This window comes from Dasypus novemcinctus, chromosome 17 (assembly GCF_030445035.2).
Source record: "Dasypus novemcinctus isolate mDasNov1 chromosome 17, mDasNov1.1.hap2, whole genome shotgun sequence".
NCBI lineage: Eukaryota > Metazoa > Chordata > Mammalia > Cingulata > Dasypodidae > Dasypus > Dasypus novemcinctus.
In genome coordinates, this window is record NC_080689.1 from 84,655,032 (window position 1) to 84,664,095 (window position 9,064).

Consider the following 9,064-nt stretch of genomic DNA (forward strand, 5'->3'; position numbering starts at 1 on the left):
AAAAATAGGAATAAAAGGAAACTTCCTCAACTCGATAAAGGGCATGTATTGAAGACTCACAGTGAACATCATTCTCAACGTAGCAGTGCTCCAAAATGTATTCAACAAATGCAATGAACATGCCACAATGATCAAAGATGTCGCTGATGTGATAGGAGTAGGGTGGGGCAGGGTGTGGGTATATGGGTACCTCTTATATATATTTGTTTCCCCCTTTATTTTTTTTTGTTTTACTGCCAAAAAAATATGAGGTCCCCATATACCTCCCACACCCCTCATGCCACTCCTCCAACATCAACAACCTCTTTCATCATCGTGGGACATTCATTGCATTTGGTCAATACATTTTGGAGCACTGCTGCTCCGCATGGATAGTGGTTTACATTGCAGTTTACACTCTCCCCCAGTCCACCCAGTGGACCATGGCAGGACATACAATGTCCAGCATCTGTCCCTGCAGTACCACCCAGAACAACTCCAAGTCCTGAAAATGCCCCCACATCATAGTACAGGGAAAGGATAAAATGGGGGCATAAGGATACCTTTGGGTGGATAGTTGCAGACTTGAGGGGGGCTAGGGATAAGAGGATGGGTCAGATGGCCCAAGAAATTTGGGGAAGTGTAGGGGGAACATTTGAACATAGGAAATTGTCAGGTAGGTCATTGAAACTATAATTGTTGAGAAAACTCTAGAAATTATAATAAGGAAGGTTATCTGTTTAAGATGCTTAAGTGGGGGGGCATCTGACACAGGACAGGCTTCTAGGGAGTGTGTGAGTGCTCATTTTGTCATAGTGAATTATATCATTGGGTGAAGACCCATACAATGAGAGTGAAGATATACCCACATCCTGGGGAGGGCTGATGCTCTCAAACAGAGGGAATTGTTTCTCTCCAGAGAATGGGTGGCTTCTAATGGGTTAGGGCATTCGGGTATGTCAAGCCTTCAACACTGCTACAAGTATCTCTGAATATGGTCCTTCAATATGGTAATGAAGATTGATTGCCACTGTGGGCCCTGGGGCAGGGGGAAAGAGATGTTGAATAGATGGAATCAGTGCAATTGTGGGGCAATGGAAGTGTACCACGAGGTCATGCAATGATGAATATAGGACATGTTACATTACACCAAAAAATGTATAAAAATCTATAGGCTAAAGTGTAAACTCTGATGTAAAGTATAAGATAACTAAAAATTTTGAAAATCGTATAGTCTTATATTTTAATGTCACTTTTTTATCCATATACCTTCAAGAAAAGAAAATTAAGAATAAATAGAATAAGAAAATTTTTTTAAAAAGTTTTAAAACATTCCCTCTAAGATTGTAAACAAGACAGAAATACCCCTGGAATCATTGTTATTAAGCATTGTACTAGAAGTTCTAGCTAAAGTGCTTAAATGAAAAAAATAAATGAAAGGCACCCAAATTGCAAACAAGGAAGTGACCTCTTGGTGTTTGCACATAACATATTCCTACATTTAGAGAATTCTAAAATATCTATGAAAAAGTTACTAGATCTAGTAAAAGAGCTCATCAAAGTGGCTTGATATAAGTTCAAAGAGCAAAAACCAGTAGTGTTTCTAGACGCTACTAATGAGTAAACTGAATTTTGGTTAAATTACTGCATGCATAGAATATCTTCTTCCAGCCTTTCATTTTCTATGTTTTTGTATCCTTAGGCCTAAGGTGAGTGTTTTGTAGACAGAATAGAAATAAATTATATTTTCTTATCTGTTCTGACAATCTGTGTCTTTTGATTTGGAAGTTTAATAAATTAACATTCAATGTTATTACAATATAGGCAGTTTTCACTTGAATTATTTTAAAATTTATTTTGAAAGAAATTTTAGATTACAGAAAAGTTTCATGAAAAATCAGGGGATTCCCCAAAACCCCAACACCTTTTACTGTCACATTCTCCCATATTAACACCCTCTTTAATTTGCATGTTAGTAGGTTACAATAATGAATGCATAATGAAGCATTACTACTAGCCATGGCCTACGTGTTCCATTATAGTTTGCACTTTGCAGCTCACCATTGCTTAGTTTTGATAAAATCTATTACGGCCTCTATGTGCCATTGCAATATTATGCAGGACACTTCTGTCATTTCAAAAATGCCACGTTATACTATTCTTCCCTCTCCCTCCCCTCAGAATCTCTGGAGACCACTGTCTTTATATTGATATTATAAATTCTTCAATTACTAGAATAATAAGTTTACTTTGGTCTATAGGTGCATTCCCCCTTACATTTGTTCATTCCTCAATTGGAGGCCTTTGTGATGGTGAGGCCTACTTTGCCTCTGACTTAGAGGGAGCTGAGATTCCATAGGGGAGATGGATGGAACTGTCTGGCCTTAAGTTATATATATTCTCTTCATTTTTTTCGCATTGACCTTGTTTTTCATCATTGTTTTGTTAGTTGTCCTGAGTAAGTCATATAAACTGGAGAGGAGGCGTTGGCTGCAACTCTGCTGGGATTCAGGCTTACCTGGCTAATGAACAGACTGAAGATTTACATTTTAGGGACAGATATTTAATGGATATAGTGCTAATTACAGGTTCAAGTAAAAGGGGAAGAAGAACCATGTGTAAGGAAATTATAAAGGAGCTTAACTGTGTTACGTTGGAGAGATAGTTTAATGTATATTCAAAGGAATGTCCCACAGATGGGTGCTGATTTGCTGGGGTTGTCTGCTCTACTGATAGTGTCCAGATGTCTCTAGAGTCCTCAGAAACTGTGGATATGAAGGTAGACTCTTTACACTATTCTTAAATACTTAAGGGTAAAATGGCTTTAGAGTTAAAAAATTATTTGGTGCCTGACTTTTATAAAATTTCTGCCCAAAGTTACACATTTTCTTCTCTTCCGCTCTTTCTCTTTTCTCTCTTTTGTCTAATCTTCTTTAGTCTTTCTTTTTGTTGATATTGTTTTCCAGCATGAATTATTATTTCACCAGGATTGCGGACCCAACATTTTTGGAAACTGAAGCCATTTATATCCATTTGTTTGGGAAACTGCCTGTAAATTTAGAAGTGATAAGTCACTTTGTTGCAAAATCTGGACAACGGTGAAAATTCGAGAGTCCTGCTAAAAGCAAAGGGCACACACTTGCAATGGTGCAAAAATTCCTTGTTCATCCTTCCCCTCACCTACTCCAGTTCAAAGTACAACTTCACCTCCACTTTTGATACTGAAGCTTCTTCAAAAGAAACCCATTTTACAAATGAAGTCCTTGGTGTCAAAGCATTATCTGATGCACCAAAACACATCCAGGAATTCATTCTTCCTGCTGAACAGAAGATTGATTAGAGCAACAGTTGTAGTTAAGGCTCTTGGCAAGAAAATTCCAGCAGATTTAGCTCAAGGACAACAGTTCTGGTAGGTAATGGTGAGCCACTCTTGTAGGGCACAAGGTCACAGAGCTGGTCAGTTTATCTGTCCATGTCCTTCTGTCCTTGGAATTATTAACATGGTTCGTGCCAATTCAGTACTGTAGCATCAGGAAGCTTTGGGAACTTTATGGTAATTATTAGTAAAATGAAACATAATAATATCAGAAGCCAAGGTTTTCTCTTTTAATTAAAACATTAAAGAAAGTTATTCCTCAGTTCTTCTTGTCAAATGACAAATAGAAGAACATTCAGGGAATACATTGACTGATATCCTGGTGGGTTGAGTCTTTCCCCCTAGCAGGTGGAGGTAAAGGGATTCCAATACAGAAACACAGATTAGAAAATGTAATGATGGTCATTGTATTCAGGTGGATCAAGGCCCTGTCACCAATCATCCAGATGGATAAGAATTTCTCCAGAACATAGATCTAAGTCATACAGTGTTTGCTCCATTCATCCGAAGTAGTCTGTGTGCAATCAGCTTTATTGTAAGGGCATGAGATCAGAAGGAGGTTTGATAAATATGGTGACTTTAGTGCATTTTTTAACACAAACAGAACCACAGAAGTCATTGTGTATTCAGCTCCATGTGCAAGTCCCAGGCAGCTTGTCAGCTTGCTTCTCTTGGATTGTGAAAGAGGTAGGTCATTTGCAAGAAATTGTGGAGGAAACACTCATTTTCTGCTATTTTGATGAATAGAGTTTCTTGTTCCTTTCAAATTACAGGTGTTTGTGGATGCATTTTTGGAAAAGCATCCCAGGAACTAAGATCACTAGGGAAATGGTGGCAATTTGATGGGAGTTTTCTGGAAGAAAAGAGCATCCAGAGAGGTAAGGGATAATAGGATGGAGACTGTCTGTACACAAATGAAATGGTTTGGGCCACTTTACCAGGAAGCAGGAGACCATCAACTGTTTGCCAAAAGTCTTGGAGAGCAGGTAGCAGCATGTAGCCCCCACAGATGTTTGCAAATCGTGCAGCAGGTGCTCCAGCCATGGACCAAACAAAGCACCAGCTAAAGCACCGAGGAGCTGGAGCCTCTGTTGGTGAAGCCCTGTGTGTAGAGTGTAGAGGCAGGAGCTTCAGAAGGAGGTACACAGAGCCCTGGGGCTCCTTCCTGTGGTCTCTGAGGACTCCAGGTCTGCAGGAAATGGATGGGTTGACCTGCTGCCAGCCTTCTTGGCCCATCCCTGTCTTGGGCCCAGGGCGTGGTCACTTCAAAAGCAAGTACAGGATGAAGGTGCAGCTGGCCGAGGACAGGAGGAAGAGAATAGGGTCACAGTGTGACATCAGCAAACCTGCCAGCTGAAATATAGACATATATATATATATATATTTTTTACCTTTTTATTACCTTTTTCAGAAAGATATGCTCCCCACAACCCCAGTCCTCCCACATTGACAATTTCTTTCATTAGTATGGTACATTCATTGCATTTGATGAATATTTTTTGGAGTATTGCTACACAGCATGGATTATAGTTTGCGGTGTAGTTTCCACTCCCTCCAAGTCCACTCAGTGGGTTTTGATAGGATATATAATGTCCTGGATCTGTCCCTGCAATATCCTTAAGGACAACTCCAAGTCCCAAAAATGTCCCAATATCACAGCTTTTTCCCTCTCCCTGCCTTCAGCAATTCTTCTCCATATTCAGTTTCTCGTTTTATGATAGATGCTCCATTTTTTATTCATATAACTTTGCACTGCTTACATGAGTTTAATGTTCATCCTCCTAGGTCTCATATGGTTCTTTGGGTAACATTTACAATCAATCCTACTATTACACTTTTTCTTTTATTATCTCTTTTTCTTTCCCTGGCCCTAATCTTTTTCCTTCTAGGGAACTTAGACAACAACAAGGAAATAGAATAAGAAGAACAAAGTGGCAAAGAGAAAACTCAACACACACACAAAAACAGCACCTAAATAAAACATAAAACTAGGAGAAGCTAATCAACCAAACAATCCCGTCAAGAAAAAATTATGACCAGACAGCAACAAAATTAATCAAATTTGTCCAAACAACTATCATGGACCAAAATAATGATGTGAAGGTAAAGATTAATGATATTAAGAACACACTTGGAGAGTATACTGAAGAAATTATAAACATACATAAAAATATAACAGATATGATGATAATGAATGGCACAGTCAAAGAAATAAAAAATGCACTCCCAGCAAATAACAGCGGATTTGAAGAGGCAAAGGAAAGAAATATTTAGGTGGAAGACAGTACATATGAAATCAAAGATATAGTAGAATTGGTAGATAAAAAGAGAGAAAAAAATCAGCAGGGACTTAGGGCTCTGAATAACAACACAAAATGCCCAAGCATTCACTTTATAGGCACTCCAGAAGGAGAAGAGAAGGGAATGGGAACAGAAGGGGTGTTGAGGGAATAATGCTTGAAAATTTTCCAAACCTATTGAGGAGATGGATGTACATGTCCAGGAAGTGCAGCACACCCCAAACAGTACAAATCCCAACAGGCCTACCCTGACATATACTTGTCAAATTATCCAATGCTCAAGACAAAGAGAAAATACTGAAGGCAGTAAGAGAAAAGAGAACCATCCCATACAAGGGAAGCTCAATGAGATTAAGTGCTGGTTTCCTGCTGGTTTTAGCAGCAAGACCGCGTGAGACCTCCCCTTCCAGGATCAATTGGGACCCTGGTGATCCAACTCACCACAGAAAATAATGATTTTCAGTCTTTTTGAGAGAGAGCAATCACACCTTGCCAGGGACCCTAAATATGCTCTTGGAAACCTACCAAGCACTTCCCACTGTCCCCCTCCTTAGGTGTGTTACAAGGACTAGTTAATTACCTGACTCTCCATTCTCCTAGACCAATATCCTTATCCCAGGCAGTTTAGGTAAATCAGTCTGCCTCAGCAGATTCGCCTCTCACCTGTTCCTAGTTTTGCCTCAGGCCATATGGCGTGCTTCTTAAAGCTCAAAAAGGGGCACCCATGGTTTGAACCCATATTCATCAGACCCCTCAGTGCCCTTCATCAGAACCCTCCAAATCTTGTAGTTTGTCTGAGACCGGTGGGGTCCGCACCGGGTTTGGGGTTTGGTAATGCTGGGTTCAGGGAATGTGGGTTCGGGGAACATGGTTTGGGTGAAGGCGTGTCCAGGGATCACGGGATTCAGGGAAAGCTGTGGCTTCCTGCCCTAAGGGTGGGGCTTGCCTTCCCCCAGCTCCACAAGCACCAGAAACCCGTGGTTTTACCTTGATAATTTTGGCACTCCAGATCGCTCTCCAGAAGCCTCCTGCTTTGTGGGTTCCCCAAAACAGCTCATTCAGGCAGGATTTTATCCCCACTCAGCCATTTTCTTTGCAGGTGAGATGATGTGGGTACAATTATTTTGACATCATTTTGACCCACCTCTCTGCTGTGGGATTTTCATAAATGCCCTTAATCACCATGGGAAATTTTTCTTCTATTCCTGTCTTTTGAAGTGTTTTTATAAACAAAGATGGTGTATCTTTGTCAAATGTTTTTTTCTACATCAATCAAAATGATCATGTGATTTTTTTCTTTTGATCTGCTAACTTGGTGCATTATATTTAATGATTTTTAAAATATTGACCCATCCTTGCATATCACAGATTAAACCTACTTGATCATGGTCTAAAATTGATTTGATCTGCTGCTGAATATGTTTTGCACATATTTTATTGAGGATTTTAGGTTGGAGGTTCATTAAAAAGATTGGTCATTTAGGGGATTTGAATCTCTGGACTGACAATGTGATAGCCAGATCCTGAGCCTCAACAGACTCCAGCACCTACAATCTGATTTATTGGACTTACCACACTCAGCTAAGATGGAGTTGAAGAAGGACAACCACCACACCATGGAGCCTAGAGTGATTACAACTGAAAATGGGAGGATTGCATCCAGCATCCAGGTGGAATCTGAGCCTCCTCTTGACATAGAGGTGCAATGGACACAACCAATCCAATGTCCACATAGAAGAGGTGGCATTGGATTGGGAAAAGTGGACATAATGGACAAAGGGTATGGGGAAAGGCAGGAAGAGATGAGAGGTGGAGGCGTCTTCGGGACATGGAGCTGCCTGGATGGTGCTTCAGAGGTAATCACCGGACATTGTAAATCCTCACAGGGCCCACTTGATGGAATAGAGGAGAGTATGGGCCATGATGTGAACCAATGTATATGAGGTGCAGAGGTGCCCAAAGATGTACTTACCAAATCCAATGGATGTGTCATGATGATGGGAACGAGTGTTGTTGGGGGGGGGGGGAGATGGGGGGTGGGGGGGTGGGGTTGAATGGGACCTCACATATATATATATTTTTTTCCTTTTCTTTTTTTTTTATTGACTTTGTAATAATATTACATTAAAAATATATATGTGAGGTCCCATTCATCCCCACCCCCCCCCCTCCCTCTCCCCCCCCCAACAACACTCGTTCCCATCATCATGACATATCCATCGGATTTGGTAAGTACATCTTTGGGCACATCTGCACCTCATAGACAATGGTCCACATCATGGTCCATACTCGCCTCCATTCCATCCAGTGGGCCCTGTGAGGATTTACAATGTCCAGTGATTACCTCTGAGGCACCATCCAGGGCAGCTCCATGACCCAAAGACGCCTCCACCTCTCATCTCTTCCTGCCTTTCCCCACACCCATCGTCCACCATGTCCACTTTTCCCAATCCAATGCCACCTCTTCTTTGTGGACATTGGATTGGTAGTGTCCATTGCACCTCTATGTCAAGAGGAGGCTCAGATTCCACATGGATGCTGGATGCAATCCTCCCATTTTCGGTTGTAATCACTCTAGGCTCCATGGTGTGGTGATTGTCCTTCTTCAACTCCATCTTAGCTGAGTGTGGTAAGTCCAATAAATCAGATTGTAGGTGCTGGAGTCTGTTGAGGCTCAGGACCTGGTTATCACATTGTCGGTCCAGAGATTCAAATCCCCTAAATCTATCTTAAACCCCAACGTTAACTGCACCTCTATCACATTAGCATGAAAGCCTTATGAAGGGAGATCCCATCTGAGTCCAGATTCATCACACATAAACACCGTTTCCAAAGAGGGGCCATCTTCCCTGGTAGTCAACCCCATCGGCCATGACCATAACTCTCATGGGTCTCTTTAGCCTTCATAGGAACCAATATCTGGGGGTTGTATCTGCTTTATCTGTCTCTCTGACTCTGCTCAGTTGTGCATGAGGGCAATCCTTCTGCCAGCCTCCAGACTCTTTTTTAGAAACTCGTAGCCATATAAACTCATTTCTCCTTTCCATTTCCCCCTTACTTTAGGTCAAACAGCATTTTAAAGTCATGTTATTTTATGTAGACATTGATATTCTGCTGATCCGCATTGAATCTTCCATATAAGGTCCTTTTCCAGTTGCATCATCAGTAATATTATTACAAAGTCAATAAAAAATAAAAAAATTAAAAAAAAAATTTACATTTATATCTATGATTTATTTGAATTAATTTTTGTATGAAGTCTGAGTTATAGATTGAGGTTTCTTTTTATATACATGAATATCCAGTTATTCCTGCCTAATTAGTTGAAAAGTCTGTCTGTTCTTCATTAAATTACCTCTGCACATTTGTAAAAGTATCAATTGATTATATTTGTCTGCATTTTGAGTGC